General features: G+C 32.9%; 3 pseudogenes; all 3 read right to left on the bottom strand.

Moving 5' to 3' along the window:
• Positions 1 to 256: 256 nt before the first annotated feature.
• LOC125815022 ((R)-linalool synthase TPS5, chloroplastic-like) lies at positions 257 to 4,502 on the bottom strand (annotated as a pseudogene).
• Positions 4,503 to 4,547: 45 nt separating this feature from the next.
• LOC125815020 (putative glycerol-3-phosphate transporter 1) lies at positions 4,548 to 7,267 on the bottom strand (annotated as a pseudogene).
• A 312-nt stretch (positions 7,268 to 7,579) lies between these two features.
• LOC125815019 (chlorophyllide a oxygenase, chloroplastic-like) lies at positions 7,580 to 12,660 on the bottom strand (annotated as a pseudogene).
• Between the last annotated feature and the right edge of the window lie 5,589 nt (positions 12,661 to 18,249).

Below are 18,249 nucleotides of genomic sequence, written 5' to 3'. Positions count from 1 at the left end.
ATTATATTTGATGTAAGTAGTGAATACTAGATAGTAATTAAATAAAAACAAAATCATTTCAAAGAGGATAAGGACAAGGTTGGCCCAATAATGGGCAAAATGCAAAATACAGTTGGGGTTCTGTTGATCCAAAGCCTAACGAACTTTTGATATGAATAAAATAAAATAAAATGGTGTGCGGACCCAAAATTTATTAAAGGGAGGGAGGAAGGTAACATCAACACATAAAAAGAAGTTACAGTTAGCCCTAAGCTGTTTATTTGAGAAGCAATGGAACATTAGGAATATACTCCATAGTGATAGGGTGAAAGAGTATGTTGGAGATGCTACTTTTAATATCAGTATTTTGAATTCCATGGCTATCTCCTTTCAGATACATACAATGTGCTGTTCTTGCAATATTCTTTGCTATTTCAATAAATGTTTCAGAAAATAGGGAGTTTTCCTTGTGAGCACTACTGTTCATTAATTCCCATATCTCCTTTATCAAAAATCGTATGTGCTCTCTTGCTTCTTCTTCTGAAACACCCTTTTCGTTCATGTAACACTGAATTGACTTGGGAACGTCGCCTCTTCTCAATTCATCCTGAATTAAATGATAAATAGTAAACATCTATATATTCATCATTTTTAAGGAGAAATAATTTTTTAATTATTTGTATGAAATTGATGATCATTTTATTTTAACCTAACAGGATTATCAATAAGAGCTTATATTGATGGAGGGATTTCAACCTATATATTTCAAAATTTATATAGGCACAATGATAAAGCTCTAACACCATTTTGGTTGGGGCTTTGCACACCAGGAAAAGACTGACGCGCTGAGAAACCATTATAAAAGTATTCAACTTTAAGTACTTGTAAAACAAAAATTTTAAACTTTTTTTTCGGGTAAAATAATTTTATAGAGAAAGGATATGTATAAAAGCATACCGAAGATGTCCCAAAATCATCGTTGAAACGAAAAATAGTAGCACTCCATCGAATAATGTCAGGATAATTGGTTAAGGAATCTAAGGCCTCTTTGGTAATTTGATTTGTGACAAGGAACAATGCATGCACTAATACCATTGGAACTGCAATTGAGATCCATCCATTATCCATGTATTCTTCTAGACTTGGCTTGTATCCATTGTAGTACCATCTTGCTTCTTGTAAGTATGATTTGCATAAATCTGTCCACTAATTAATAACATATATATATATATAAGACATTTAAATATTGAAGAAAATGGGGAATATTTTGGGAAAAGAAATTATTTATAAAGTAGAATGAATGAATGTTACTGATTTTGTAAGGTAGGGTAGGACGGTGATGTCATGTTTTTTGAGAACCTCATACGCCACTTTATTTGTGGTATTGATGAGTGCAAGATAACATACTTTCATATAATCTGGAAGATCTTCCATTGCTTTTGTATCCCATCTGAATTTAGTTTTTTATATTACTAGAAAATAAAGTTTTATAAACACAAAAGCACATTAAGATGATTGACTTGTAAAGTAATATATTTCTCCAACTTCCTCCAATAAAACCGTAATTACTTACTGACCTTTGAATAGCATGAGTGAAGAGTTCTAAATCATCAAGAGTGCCATAAACATCATAAATGTCATCTACGATTGCAATAAAGACAATAACCTTTGTTATCAATATTCGAAAGTAGCTGTGTTGAGGTTCAAAAATTGTCCCTACTGCCCAAAATAAATTCCCCACTAGCCTATCCCTTGAAAACGATAGCTTTTCTGCCAGACATGTGCTCTTCCACCACCTAATTATTTACATCAAAATTGAGGCTACGTATCATGTAGGATAGAAATCATCGATTTTTACATCCCATTGTCCATCTTTACTTGTCCAATATATTAAAAATAGTCGTCCAACTTTACTAGTTCAGTTTGAAAACCAGAGATAATTTTCTATTTTATGTTTATTTTTCCTTTGCAAAAGTCAAAGCTGAATAAGTAAAGATGGACAGAGGGAGTACTATATATATTATTACTAGAAAATTATATATCTATCTCCAAGAGATCTATATATATAGTTCACCTTGATAGAATTTTCAAATCTTGTTGGTGTGTTGCTTGTACAATATTGAAGTCCAATTTAGCAAGCTCTAACAAAAGAGGATTAGCATTTGGCATTCTCTCATAAATGCTAATATACCACCTTGTCTCTAATCTTGGCATCATCCAATGCCTTGGAAGTTCCAAGGCATGGACCACTAATTCCATCATTATATTCCTCTCTTCATTACCACGATTATTGTCAATATTATTCTTTAGATGCGCGCACTGTCAATCTTGTTGCATTTTTCAAAGTGGTTTCAGTTTCTTTAGAGAGAAATGATGCTTCATATAATTCTAACAATTCTTTTGTGTCGTTACAAATACTTTGCTTCATATTGTCATTCACGTCCTTGAAATCATTAAATATATCCTCGTACTCGTATGTACGTACCTTGAGAGATATGAAAACCATGTTGTCTGAAGAGCCTAAACTTCAATGCCGTAGAGTATAATGAATCTGCTGTGGCTGCATTTTGGTCATGTACGCTCTTCAATATTTGCATGATTTCATCGTTAAAGTGGTAACTCACTCCAAGCCTTTGTAAATTATCAATCAATTCCAACTTAACATCTAATTCTTGTATTGATCTCTCAACCATCATCAAATTCTTCTTCATTTCCTTCTTCACTTTGTCAAACCGTTCCATATACTTATCTCCCTATATGCAACCGCTAAAGTTAATTATTATCGGAATGATACAACACATTTTATATGTTATGTAAGTAGAAATAAAATAAAAATATAGTACCACGTAATTGTTGTTAACAGACTGAATATATTGAAACTTTAATGATATCAATACAATATATTTTGTAACTCTCTTTTGCTGATGAAATGAACAGGTAGGGTCTGCCTAACCCCCCACCACTGAGGTGGATTTTGAGAAGAAAAAAAAAGTATCAATACAGCGAAATTATCAGCTTTAATGATATCAATACAATATATGATACTGATTTAGTATCAGTTAAGCGAAATTAGTTGGGGGTATATAGTGTAATGTAAAGGGGTATTATATGTTTGTAATTAATTTACTTTTATGGGGTAGTTGCTTAGTTTCCCCAAAATTAAATAACAATATATAAAAATTATTGAGATTAAACGGATCGAATTGAAAAAATCATGACCTAACTCAATTTTTAGCCCAAAATACACTTGACCCATCCCAATTTCTATTTCAAACTCATTTTAATATTTCTAATTTCACCACTACCTATCTCTTTGACACCTCTAGATACAACACATTGTGTGTAGATATATATACTAGATGAGTGTTGGCACGGGCCCAACATTTTACGTTTTAAAGTAGTGGCGGCATGAACATATACACAACTACAAGGATTTCCAGCTATATAATTATGCAAAAAGATTGTTTAATAAGTTTATGCCGGAGAATGTCTTCATAGATCATATAGGCATAACACTATTTGGTGTTCCTTCTCCAATGTCTCCAATTCTCCACAACCTGAACCACAATATTACATACACATAAACAATATATCTAGAAGGTCAAAAACAAACCAACAACCAAAGCTGCTCCCATTAATATTACAGATACAACATTCCATCTTCAACTAAAATGGTGCATTCACGATAAAAAATGAGCTAGGAACATACTAAACAATGACAAAAAACACTTACCTTAGGGACTCCTTTGTAAACATCCTCACCAGCAAGATTATTAATGATAACTCTGGTCTTGGATTCTCTTCATTGCAAGCAATGCATGTCATCATACATGAAGACAATAATATTTTTGACTCGACAGTTGATATGCAAAAGGTAGACACAATATCAAGGGAACTATGAATCTTTTAGGAGTTTAATAATATTGACTCCAAATTAATTACTATTCAGCGAAATGACCACATTACACAAGCACAACGTTTGTACTCATAATCTGATTTAGTGCCAACAATGGGTCAAATTAAGAGGGATAGTATCATGCTCTTCATGTTAAGTAAATATTTGCCAATATGATTTCCAATAAATATTTTCAAATCACTTTAAGAATCTCCCGTAAAATTCTGCAAGACAATTGAAGTAATACTCCTAAGCCAAAAGGGTAAAACACCAGTGCAATCTTTTAGGAGAAAAAAATAGAATGTAAAACCAGTTATATTGTATAGGAACAAACTTCTCGTGTCACTACTGCATTAGCAAAAATAGAAAATCTCAAAGCTCTTCGAATGAGATGTTCAAGCAAGGAATGTCAGGAGTTGCAAATATATAAACAAATAACGCAAGAATTCAGGTGTTAAACCTCAATAAAGCTTAATGAGAATTAATTGAATTATACATCCACACATTACAAGGTAAATCACAGAAAAAACTATTCAATTTAACAAATACAGAAGCTAGAAGGGAAATTGGATGATGGAAGTGAAACGTGTACTGACAAGGTGGTCTTCATCCATTTCAGATTATACATGTCGTAGAAGTATTCAGAAGTTTGAAATTTCCTCTAATACACATGTTAGGCTATTATGATGATGATGTTTATAGTCATGGAGATGTGTCCGTAGCTTCGAAATAGGCATGGAGCTGTGATAACACAATACATAAAGCTAGCTAGCAGCTGTTATAGCTCTGTCATCAAACTGATCAGATATATAACCTGTGCGGATTCTACCTACTACCCCTTTGACATCAAACAATGTTGATAAGTTACCAGATTCCTCGTTGGACAAGTATCGTCACAAAAGGATCAAGATACACTTACATAATAGAGTAAGAAAACAACAAGACAACTATCTAACATGACAAACGTAGAACAGTTAGCATGCTTGTGTGGCTAATGTAGTACGGCAGCCACAATAGAGAAATGTGTAAGCCACCAAAAAAAGGCAAAAAGCAAATGGCGCAACTCCTGGAATCCTCCATGTTTCTCTAAAACCCACAGCGGATTCCTCTTCTCTGTTTGATCTTGAGAGAGGTTTATTCAATTCCTCATCTTCTTTTCCTGGAGATAACACTTCGGGTGTGTTTGGCCGGTATGAAGGAAAACATCCAATTTTCTCATGTTTGGTTGGATTAAATGTTTTGGAAAATGTTTTTCAAATCAACTCATTTTCTTCAAATTTAAGGAAAATGACTTCCCTTCAAAAATCAAGGAAAACAATTTCCAAAATTTTCCACCAATTTCAAATTACAACTTTTTTGTTGAAAAAGTAAATTTAAAACTTATTTTTAAGCTTCAATTTTTTTATTTTTTTACCCCGACCCACTCCCCTCCCTCTAGCCCCCTACCACCCCCCACCCCCACCCCCAAAAAAAAATTAAAGTTTGTTTTTAGAAAATATTTCCAATTTCAAAATTTTATTTTCACCGACCCCACCCTCGACCACCCCCAACCACCAGCCCCACACTCCCTCCCCCCATCCCCCAAAAAAAAATAATTAAAAGTTGTTTTTAAAAAATATTTCCAATTTCAAATTTTTATTTTCACCCACCCTCGACCCCCCCCACCAGCCCCTACTCCCCCCCCCCCCCCCCCCCCCCCCATAAAAATGAATTTTCAAAGTTTGTTTTTAAAAAATATTTTCAACTTCAAAATTTCATTTTTTCACCCTACCCTTGACCCCCCCACCCACCCACCCCCCAAAAAAAAAATTAAGTTTGTTTTTAAAAAATATTTTCAATTTCAAAATTTCATTTTTTCACCCCTACCCTCCTTCCCCCCACCCACCCACCCCCTAAAAAAAAATTAAGTTTGTTTTTAAAAAATATTTTCAATTTCAAAATTTCATTTTTTCACCCCTACCCTCCTCCCCACCCACCCACCCCCTACCAGCCACCCCCAAAAAAAATAATTTAAGTTTGTTTTTAAAAAATATTTTCAATTTCAAAATTTCATTTTTTTACCCCTACCCTCGACCCCCCCCCCCCAATCGCCCCCCAAAAATAAATTTCAAGTATGTTTTTAAAAAATATTTTCAATTTCAAAATTTCATTTTTTCACCCCTACCCACGACCCCCCACCCACCCACCCCCTACCAGCCCCCCACCCAAAAAAAATAAATTTTAAGTATGTTTTTAAAAAATATTTTCAGCTTCAAAAATTTATTTTTTCAGCCCAATCCTCGACCCCCCCACCCGCCCCCTACCAGCCCCCATCCCCCAAATAAAAATTTAAGTTTGTTGTAAAAAAATATTTTCAATTTTAAAATTTCAATTTTTCACCCCTACCCTCAACCCCCCCTCACCCCACCCCCTACCACCCCCCACGCCCAAAAAAAAATTTAAGTTTGTTTTTAAAAAAATATTTTCAATTTCAAAAATTATTTTCTACTCTAGTAAAAATAAAAGATATTTCTCAAAAATATTTTTCATACATAAATCAAACACTAAAAATCTTTTTCGGAAAATATATTCTACCCACCAACCAAACATGAGAAAATAAATCAAAAATCAACTTGTTTTCCAGGAAAACATTTTCCTTCATACCAAACACACCCTTAATCTTTATTACGTAAAATGATTTCGGATGAACAGGTAACAATACGAACACTATATATCATGTTACTAAAAGCAATAAGGATACCAAGAACAATCATTGACCGATCCCATCCGTATTTCAATAATATTGATGCGACTAAGTACTCCGTAAGGTTCGAGCATTCTAAATACTCATTATAAGTCACCTCTTCTTTGCAAAACCAATTCCCGATCATTGCAACTACTGAAGGACATCCAGTGGGTTGGAACAATCCAGGAACCATTTGGATAGTCATATAGTAATAGGAAATATGGACGGTTGCCCAACATCCAAGTCTAAAAAGAGTTGTGAATAAACCTATTCCTAATGTTTCCACTGTAGAAAAAAATATTGAATCCATTCTATAGCCTAAGTGCCCTGAGATATACATTTTGATGGCAGACACAAATAGGAAAGCCACATCAAGATTACCATTTCCATCAGGGCTATTAAATGGAAACCAACCATCTCTAAATGATACTATTACCTTGCCACGGTAAATTTGGACCAAACCTACGGGATTAGGGATCAAGTGCTTGTTTCACAATGCTTGTGGTTTTTCAATTAGTATGGTAGCCAAAATCTATATGAAGTGGATACATTAATCAATTACCAAAATAATTTTCTGTATCAAATATGTATTTGTTAGCTTGGAAGAGAGGTTTTATGTGAAGGTCCAAATATGGCTTAGGCATACAGAAGTGCACACCACTCGGCATAGGATAAATAAAATACCACTAGAGAATAGAAAGCCATTTTCTTTAGCTAGGGAGCACACCTTATCACATAGATACTGCAACATGACATTCCCTCGAGCCTGCACAATGTAAGGATCTTCGATCCTTCCGACAGTGATGATTAGAAATACACAAATTAAGTTCTAGATAATAAGACGGAGATCATGTAAGCATCTCCTCACAAGAAAAAAATATGGTAACTGCAGAAAGTGAGAGCTTCTCAGCAACTTAACTGAATTTTGAAGAGATCAAAGTCATCTTGAAAAGTAAACCTAGTACTTGATGTAATTATATTTATTTGCAGAATGGTAGCTCCTTTGCTCCACTATCTACAGCCTCAAAACATAGCTTATTATAAAACACTGGCAGGTTCCAAATATTGGTGCCATTGAGCATGCGATCCTGCTGGCCAAGCACAAGTCATATGTCTTCATTTAAAACATGTATATAATTTTACAGAGAAGAGGGAAAATGTTAGAACATATCTTTCATTTTGATTACCTCTTTATTATATTTAGAAAGGGAAAGTTTTTTGCAACATTATACTTACTGAAGAAGCAAAAATATAGTAACATCTTTTACAGAAGGTGAAATTTTATTTGATATTTCTGGAAAAATTCTATTTCATAAGATCATGCTCAATTATGTGGTTCTATTTTAGGCAAGTGTATGCAACTTCCAGGAATCAAAGAGTTTGCAAATCTAAATTATTGCAACTATGAGCTTCTAGAGCCATGTGATGGTAATCCTACCTTTCAAGCTCTGATTTTGTTCTATGCTTTGCATATTTTAAAATTTTCAAGACCAATTTCCCAATAATCATAACAGAATGCAACTTTTCATAGATCAGGCAGTCAATATTTCATGATGTCACTGACTGATAACTTCTATAAGATGTTAATGTAATCACGCTAAAGTTTAGGATAGAAACCAACCTGCTCAGCAAAATGTTTCCAAACATATTGCATGAAGGGGATGTGTTTCAGCAGGGGAGAAAAATCCAGTGACATTCGATATAATAACCGTGTCTTATGTCGTAATATAGGTAATCAAACATATAGTTGATGAAGTTGAACATTGCTTGGTGCTCTGTCCCTCCAATTTACCTGGCTTTGAGATGCCAATGGTGGATAAAACCATACAAGGTGGTCTAAGGACCATATCTATTGGATACAGATCCCAATATCCTTGCAGACCAGATGCAGGAGTTGAGAACTTTACCAAGCTGAAACAAAATTAAAAGGTATATTATGACCTTCATATATTACACAATGCACAACTTGAAAGCATTTCATATGTCTTAAAACTCATAACTTGTACCAGAAAAATCAAGTTTTCTGGAAAATCATATGAAAATAAATAGAAGAACAATCCACTCTTTTAATAACTATTGATTTATTACTAAACGTCTAGATTATAAGTAGCATATGACCATGTCCATAACTACCTTGGGACACTCCATCCTTAATTAAAGGAGCATGTGGAAGATCCAGAAGATTGTCTAAAAGTAGTTCATGTTCCACCGATAGTTCCATGACTATCGTCTATTTGCATTTTCAGTGAAAACAGTTGTAAGATAAACAACTGAAAATCTAATGGTAGTGATCATTTCAAACCTCTGCATGAATTTGAAATCCAGAAAGTCGTAGTTAAAAAGAAAGGGTAGCTGCAGGTGGATCATTTGCTGGCCAAATCCATATCATTCATTCTTGCTCAAAGCAGAGTAGTGCTTTGATCTTTACATTCAGTAATCTTGTTGATGGCATTGTCTCACACTTCCTGGCAGTGGAATACACCCATCCTAAATTCATTAAACAAATATCAAAATTAGTGTCAGCTATTTCTACAAAAATGAAAACGGGAGGAGAAATACAAAATATATCTCTGATTTATTGCGTAAAACACATATATATTTCATTAAACCCTCAATTAAATTGAGTTGTACAGTTAAAAGTGATCGCAAAGATAAAAATGAAAATCAAGCAGGGTATATTCCATGTTATTGTTGTAAAACAACGACTACATATAGTTGTTTTACTTTATAAAAAAGGCGAAATCAGACGGTTACCTCTAATAATAAAAATCACACCAATAAGAAGCTTTGCTTTAAGGTTCAGATGTATAAACTACCAACCTGATTACAGGGGCGGCTCAACATAATTTGTGGTCTAAGGCGAAATTTTTATTAGAGGCTTAAAATCTATATAAATTTTATCTATATCTATTTATTTTTCTAAATTTCTAGACGTAAATTACTACTTAATATCTTTTATATAAATGATTTTTCAAAACATTTTTTTTAATTGTTAGTTTTAAGTAAGATTTTATCAATTTAACATTGAAAAACATCCTTTTATTGAGACAATTATTATATGAATTATTAACACAATTTTATAAATAATAAGTTGATAAACTTTAAAGATAAGAGTTAAAATCATAGAATTTGATTCAAAAAGTTGATAACTTGGTATACCTACTTTAATATGAAAATTAACAAATAATTTTTTTTTAAAAATTGTAATGCACTTTGTTCAACACTTTTCGACTATTAATTCATATTTTTGAGAGTGTATTACTCTAACTATCAAAGATTTGAAGAAATAGAGTGCAAAAAGAGTTACAAAGGATAAATAATGTGAGTGTTAACAAAGAATATGTAAGAATCCAAAACAATGTTTTCTTAATTTCTTCTATTTGAATGGGGTTAAGATACATAATTTTTTATTTATAAAAATTTGAGGCCCCCAATTTTGGCCAATGCCTAAAATTTTATAGGCAAGAGCCGGCCCTACCTGATTAGACCACGTTGAGAAGGTCATTTACTATATAAATTATAGTCTTCAATCACAAGTTTTATCCTGCATGGAAGGATCTTGGCCCTTGAAAAAATAGTTAAATATCACAAATAACTTTTTGAAGTAAGACTTTCTAACACACATTTGATAATGTTCTTCATATTAATATAAGAAATATATACATAACTTTCCATAATTTTATGAAATGTAAGATAGATTATGGTTGGAATATAGTAAAAAGATCTTGCCAGTACTCAATAGACCTCACCTTTTTAATGACATAGTGAGAAAATTACATAACTGTCTTTTGCTTGCTCAAACAGAATGCACAACCTATTCTTTCCCATTTCATTTCAATAAAATTCTGAAAGTACATAAAAAAGTGTCTTATTTTCTCAAACGCGATCCCTGCTTCAACTTGAATGACCATGTACTTGTGACACCAAGATGCAAATCAATTGGAGCAATTGAACCGGTTCATTAAAATAATTCAGAGCGGTGTCAATCTTCGCAGGTCTGAACTACAATAAAATGGGAATCACTAAGGGTGTGTTTGGTATGAAGGAAAACATTTTCCGAAAAATGTTTTCCAATTTTCTCATGTTTGGTTGGGTTAAATGTTTTGAACAATGTTTTCCAAATCAACTCATTTTCCTCAAATTTAAGAAAAATGACTTCCCTTCAAAACTTAAGGAAAACATTTTCCAAACATCTCTTCCAACTTCAAATTACAATTATTTTTTTGTGAAAAAATCAATTTATTTTGTCCCTACCCTCAAACCAGCCCCCCAACCACCCCCCCCCCCCCCCCCAAAAAAATAAAATAATTTTAAAGCTTGTTTTTAAATTCAATTTTTTTACCCCACCTTCACCCCCTCCCAAAAAAATATTAAAAATTATTTTTAAAAGATATTTCTAATTTCAATTTTTTATTTTTTTACCCACTGCCCCCTTATTAGCCCCCAACCCCCTTCAAAAAATAATAATTTAAGTTTGTTTTTAAAAAATATTTTCAATTTCAAATTTTTATTTTTTCATCCCGATCCTCGATCACCCACCCCCCCTCTCCGGCCAGCCCCCTACCCCCCCCCCCCCCCCAAAAAAAAATTGAGTTTGTTTTTAAAAATTATTTTTCAACTTCAAAATTTCATTTTTTTCACCATACCCTCGACCTCCCCCCCACCCACCTCCTACCCAGCCCGCCACCCACCCCCCCCCCCCTAAAAAAAAATTTAAGTTTCTTTTTAAAAAATATTTTCAACTTCAAAATTTCATTTTTTCACCCTACCCTTGACCCTATCCCCTCCCACCTCCTACCCAGCCCCCCCCTCCACCCGCCCACCCCTACCAGCCCCCCTAAACCCCCAAAAAAATATAATTTAAATTTGTTTTTAAAAGATATTTTCAATTTCATAATTTCATTTTTTCACTCCTACCCTCGACCCCCCAAAAAAAAAATTATGTTTGTTTTTCAAAAATATTTTCAATTTCAAAATTTCATTTTTTCACCACAACCCTCGACCCCCCACCCACCCACCCACCCTATCAGCCCCCCCCCACCACCCCAAAAAAATAATTTTTAAGTTTGTTTTTCAAAAATATTTTCAATTTCAAAATTTAAATTTTTTTCACTCCTATCCCCCCGGTACCCCCTACTAGCACCCCCCCACCCCCCAAAAAAATTTTTAAGTTCGTTTTTAAAAAATACTTTCAACTTTAAAATTTTATTTTTTCACCCCAATCCTCGAACCCCCCCCCCCCCACCACCCATCCCCTACCATCCACCCACCCTACCCACCCCCTACCAACCCCCACCCCCAAAAAAAATTTAAGTTTGTTTTTAAAAAATAATTTCAATTTCAAAAATTATTTTCGACTCTAGTTAAAATAAAAGATATTTCTCAAAAATATTTTTCATTCATAAATTAAACACAAAATCTTTTTCGAAAAATATTTTCTACTCACCAACCAAACATGAGAAAATAAGTCTAAAATCAATTTGTTTTCGAGGAAAACATTTTCCATGGAAAACATTTTCCTTCATACCAAACACACCCTAAGTTACAAAGTATTTGACAAAGAGGTTAGATTGCAAAATTAGAAGGCAAACATATTCATTAATTACTTGTAATTGACTACAAAACAAAGGTTCTTGTCTATCAACATTAATGTATCAAGATCAAGTCTTTACCATATTTCATTTAAAAAGATCAAATCATCAACGACAGATTAAAATGGAAAAAAAAAAAACAAAAAGATAAGAACCCAAAAAACAGCTCTTAAGAGAAATAAAGGAGACATTGTCAAAGAGGTTGTGAAGAAATATGGGCTCATTTTTTTAAAAGTCACCAATAAGATCCCAAATCCTGTTTTGAGGCAATTCATTACAATTCCGACATAAATTGCTAAGGAAAATATACAGTTACCAATGCAATTTCCATCATAAAATGCTAACAGAATCTATGAACAATTATGAAGTAATAAAAAAGACTGGAAATCAAGATAAGAACTACCTCGTTTATCACTGGAATTTGACAGTCCAATTGCTTTATAGCCTTCATAAAGGTCCTTAAACACCATAGTATAGGAGTAAAATTGATGGTCAAGGGGTTTGATGACGTCCATGGCCAGCAATTGAGTTTTTCTTGTAGTTACACTTTCTTTTCGAGAAGAAAATCATAGAGAAAGACAGCAACATGAGAAAGTGGAAAGACGACAAAGGAAACCAGGGAAAGATCTCGAGAGCAATTGGCGAGAAAAAAGAGCATGCTTCTAGAATATGCACCGGACGATTTTAATGATACACCCGCTCTATTGGATGGTGACTTTGGCAGGGGACAAGAACTTAAGTTACCAAATTTCTGAGTGAGAAAGTGAGGCTAGCATCACTTAAAAAGAAAGAGGTGGAGAATAAGATGAAGACAAACAAACTTCACTCAAAATCTATTACTGTATGTACAAAGATTAGCCATATTTTACTCATTATAGAAGAAAATCTAATACATTTATTATTATCTCTTAGATGCTTTCACAATTGCTTGTTTATTATATTTGAAGTCTATGTGCTCCATTTATTAGTGTAGACCAACGCCAACATCCTGATTATAGTCAATTTCACACCATATAGAAGTCAACAGCATAATACCAAGATTTTTGGGCATGTTAAATTGATGGCCGAAGCTAGCAACATTTCACTTTATTTTAGTAGACACCCAAATGAGGAACACTGTAACGGATATTACTGAAGAAGTAACAAAAAATACTAACTTGTTGAAATTTCTTGAGTGCATATTTGAACTTTCCATTGCAAAATTTGCAGCTCCTCGCCTATAATGACACAATAACCCCGATCATAATCCGTCAACAATTAGGCACACAACAATAACAACAACCTACATTGAAAACAGTAACAAAGTAAAGCACACTTCTTTATAATATATAGTAGATTTGCACTGAAACACATTGAAATCATAAATAGACTTACTATTTAGGAAAACGCCGCAGTGAAATAAACTGCAAAAAAGTTCTCAAGATTACCACTCTGGGAAATAATTACCAAAGTGCAAAAAGCTCGAATCATATAACTATTTTATTCAGAGAAAATATATTTATTTATATTATTTTTTTAAAAGTGACATAAAATGCTGGCGTATAGCTGTATATAGCTCTAATAAACTTACTAATGAGTTGCCGATTAGTTCAAGAACTCAAGTATTACCACTAAGTTGTCGGAGTTTGAAGGGATATTTATTACTTGGCATGGAGTTTTTTTAAGAAAATAAAGTAATAAAAGTAGCAAAAGACGAAATGGAAAAAGAAACAAAAGATTTAGGCAAAGACATACCTGAACTTGTAACACCAGTTGAAAGGATAAGAAACTCGAAAGTCGAAAAATTGAGAGTAGGTCGTTTGGAAGTCGGCAAACGGTAAGAAGTCACATTGTTGAGGAAGGGAAATATATATTAAAAAAAAACGATTTTAATTAAAAGGATGCAAATAGAATTTCTGAGTGAAATATATAAGGCGAGAGGAAACATGGCTGCTTGAAAAATATGAGATTTGAGATGAAAAATAAGAGTTAAAAAACTTAACTTTAGTCACGAACTCAAGATTCAGAGTGAAAGATTCACATAGCTTTCGCCTCTTCCTTTTCAAATTCTTTTCTGTAAATTTAGTCACTGTTCAGTTCAACGTAAAGAAGGAGAAGAAGAAGAAAAAAGGAAAGAATGATCTAGAAGCGCGGTCAGAGAAAAGAAAATGTGAAAAGACAAAAATACCCTCAGGATTGTTTTAAATAACCAAAAATAGAAAACTGTCCAACTTTTGCTGCACAATGTACTATAATATTAAGCTGTGGTCGTCCTTCCACTTTATGTTTCTATATAATAAATACTAGATAAGCAAGCCCGTGCTTTGCACGAGCCCAACACAATTGATTATGTACCCAAGTTATTTTAATAGCACATGCAATAGTTATCTTCATTTACTCGTTACTTAGATCATAGTTACAAACTTGTTTACAAAAATTGAAAAGTTAAAAACTAAATAGAAATCGGCCTTGATATGAAACTATTTCTATTTGGAATCTTGGATAAATGTGGACCAAGATGTGCTGCCATACCAATTGAAGTAGTCCGTAGAATGTTATTGTCGGATGTATTCCTACTACACTTTAGTCATAATTCTACAGATTCTTCTTGTTTACCATGGTACAACCATCTTTGCTCTAGATTACAAAGACACCTGCCGTGGAAGACAATGGGACAACACTTAGGCCAGATCTATGTATATATTCTATGCCTTCTGAAATTATAACTAACAAGGTGACAAACTATCAATTGTGATTTTCCTAGAAATAATAGTAGTAAGAATGTTACGTTTTCTCCTAAGCAGTGACAAATAACATAACACATGGTTCAAATGAGTCTTTATCTTCATTTCCTAAGATATACATGAGATCTATTTGTCTGATAAGGGCATATCAAGTGCTCAAGAGCCTCATATCATTCAAAATTAAACGACTTTAATTTATTCCCCTCTAATTTCTATTATATCGAATGTAATTCAAATTTTTACTCTTAGAATAATTCACAACTATCGAACGTAATTCAAATTATTGCTCATAGAATAATTCAACTGGAGATTTTAGATTCCCGTAAGAAGAGTTTAGATGTTAGCATCATCTACTTGCATCTCAACATAACTACACATAATTTTTATTTCGGGTAACCAGTGCCAAGATCATTCACATCCCCGACATGAGCATCAATTTTCAAACATGATATATGTTATCCTACAAATAAATTTGTTGATATTTAAGCATGCCATAACATTCTAACCCAAAATTTTCAAATAACTTGATGGAACCTACCTTGGAGAACTGTTGCACATCATTTGTTGGCATTGAGGTAGACCAAATGCTTAAAGACTTTAGAAAAATCAACTCTTGCAGCACACAAATGAACATTCATATGATAACAAAAGATAGAAGGGCATATACAAACAGGAGCCGTATATAAACTCAATGCAATGTTTGTTGAAAGTATAACATTCAAGCATATGACACCCATTAATCGCTCAATACCAAAAGTTTGATATTTAATCAAGCCACTTTCATCCGATTTCAGTTTACCTTTAGATTGTACCCTAATAAATCACTGGATTGATTGAGATCAAAGTCCATAGATCCTGTATATTTACATATTCTCCGGGTCACCTGCATCATCATGTTTACAGTGGGCAAGATGTTTTGGCTAGTATTGGTAAAAAAAAAAAAAAAACTACATAAAGGGTCAAGATAAGTACAAAAATTAAAAAAAAGGCCAAAGTAAGGTGCAAACAGGAGTACAACGCGGAGCTGAAAAGCTGGTATTTGTCACATCTCTGAGATAAATAAATCATGAAGTCTAATCTCTCTGCTAGGACTCACAGTTTCAATAATAAGAATTTTGCAAGTGCCTCTAGTCGAACATTATATTTAAGAACCTGAAATTGGAATATTGACAGTGTCTACCGAGTAAAATTCATATTTATTTGAGTACAAAAGGCATTTTTAAGTGTTTACTAATCAAACTGGCAGTCGTGTATTGTTGCCTATTCTTCTTAACTATCTAGTATCACAAGTATACTGAAAATAAACTCAGAAAACAATCACATGCTACTATGTTACTATACTGACCTCAAAGTGTGATAAATACTCAGGTCTGAGGTATACATCAACTGAAGAGCAGTATATGTACATGAGATTTACAATTACTATTTTCCGTTATAACCAAGTGTATAGACTACAACCGTCCAGAATTTACCTCTTTCAAACTCGTAGCATTGTTCGACTTTCTCCACCTCGAGCAAATTTGACTTTCAAAGTCCTGAAAAATTCAAATCGTGCAACTACTATATTCCAACTGATAAAGCAAGAATATTAGATAACATAGGCATTGAGATTCCACAAAGCGAAGTACATTTTACGCTTTACATTACAGAGATGAAAATAATGCCATAGTATCAAAGAAAAGGAAGCTATTTACCAAAATTAAATTAAAGAAGTTAACAAATCATTTAAAGAAAAAAGGAACACACCAAATCATTTTAAGAATTAATGTCTATGCAAAATCATTCTGATTAGTAAATCTCGAAATTCTCTTTTTTGGGATAAGGAGATCCATATGGAACTTTTATGTTGAAGAAGAACAAATATTGTTGCTTCCTGAAAACAGTACAATGAGATAAATAAGCAGCAACCACTTACTGGAAATTTCCTTCGTTGTACCGGGAGACTCATACATACTTATATTGAATGAAGAATGTTACAGTGATGAAGAAGAGGGATGTTTCTAGACCTAGCTAGAATTGTAATGGTAATGAGAAAAGTCAAAATATCTGGCCATAATTTAGCTATAAAATTACCATTATGCACTTAGTTGTCCATACTTGGCTTGGCTTTTCAAAATATCTGGCCACAATGTTAGCTGTGAAATTGCAACTATGCCCTTGGTCGTCCATATTTGGCTTTTCTATATAGTAGAAATAGAAAAAATAGATACTATTTCTATTTTTATTTTTTTTAATTTAAAACAAAAATTGACTTTGGGTCTTTTCTTTCTACTATTCTTATTTTATTTTTTTAATTTAAAACAAAAATTGTTAATAGCCTGGCAACTACCTAAAAAGAGGTGAAATGAGAGCTTCTAAAACAATATTGATTGTGTGGGAATAAAAGTCAAAACAAGAAATTGATTATATCCACTAAATTATATTTTTGCCACTATCTCATACATTAATTACCATTTTGCCATTGGTCATCCTTGCTCTATATAAATTAGAGGAATGTAACAAAAGAATTACCGCATAACAATTGTTAACGAATTGAAAATCCCACATAGTGGGTTTGTAATTCCCTGAACGTCGGATAGTAGTGAAATTTGGTGCATCAGCTTTTGATAGTACAACTAGTAATGGCTGACCTCGACTCAATAAAGTTGTTGGAGATGGTCTTCTTGAGGTTACCATTCTTGTGTTGTTGAATTATATTGCATCCATATTATATTTTGATTTTCTGATGTTTTATAGTGTTTTCAATGATATAATAGAAATTATATTCAGATGTTGGAGCTCAAACTAGAATATATAGACCAGACATATAGATAGTATTTTTATCTATATGAAAGGAAACGTGTTGTTATAATCAGTGATTGTACACCACTTAAATATAGATACATTTTGATGAGAAAGAATGAAATAAATAAATGTAGTGGTGATTCAATAGTTTGTAGGGTCATTGAGAAAACACATTTTGTCACAATTAGCTCAAAACTGAACCAGGGAACACATTTTGTAGAAAATTTTTACTCTACTACTCTTTTCGTCTTAATTTATGATATGCAATTTAATATCGAACGTGAATATTATGAAATATAAGAAAATTTTATAATATTTTAAATTATCCTTAATAAACTTTTAAATAGAAGAGCATATCTTTATGAATTTTAATATGATTAAAATGTTGATGTATTCGTAAATATTTATCAAATAAGAAAATATATCTGCTAAGTCAGATAGAAAACCTTGGAACACCAAGACGATAGTAAGTGCAGCTTTTTTGAAATGAAAAAAAAATATCACAAGAGAAAAATAATAAAATATGTCGTTTTATTTGAAATTTTTTGAATT

Source organism: Solanum verrucosum, unplaced genomic scaffold (assembly GCF_900185275.1).
Source record: "Solanum verrucosum unplaced genomic scaffold, falcon-dt-bn FXZP01000261.1, whole genome shotgun sequence".
NCBI lineage: Eukaryota > Viridiplantae > Streptophyta > Magnoliopsida > Solanales > Solanaceae > Solanum > Solanum verrucosum.
Note: the sequence above shows the minus strand (reverse complement) of the source record. Positions and strands in the feature narration are given on the sequence as shown.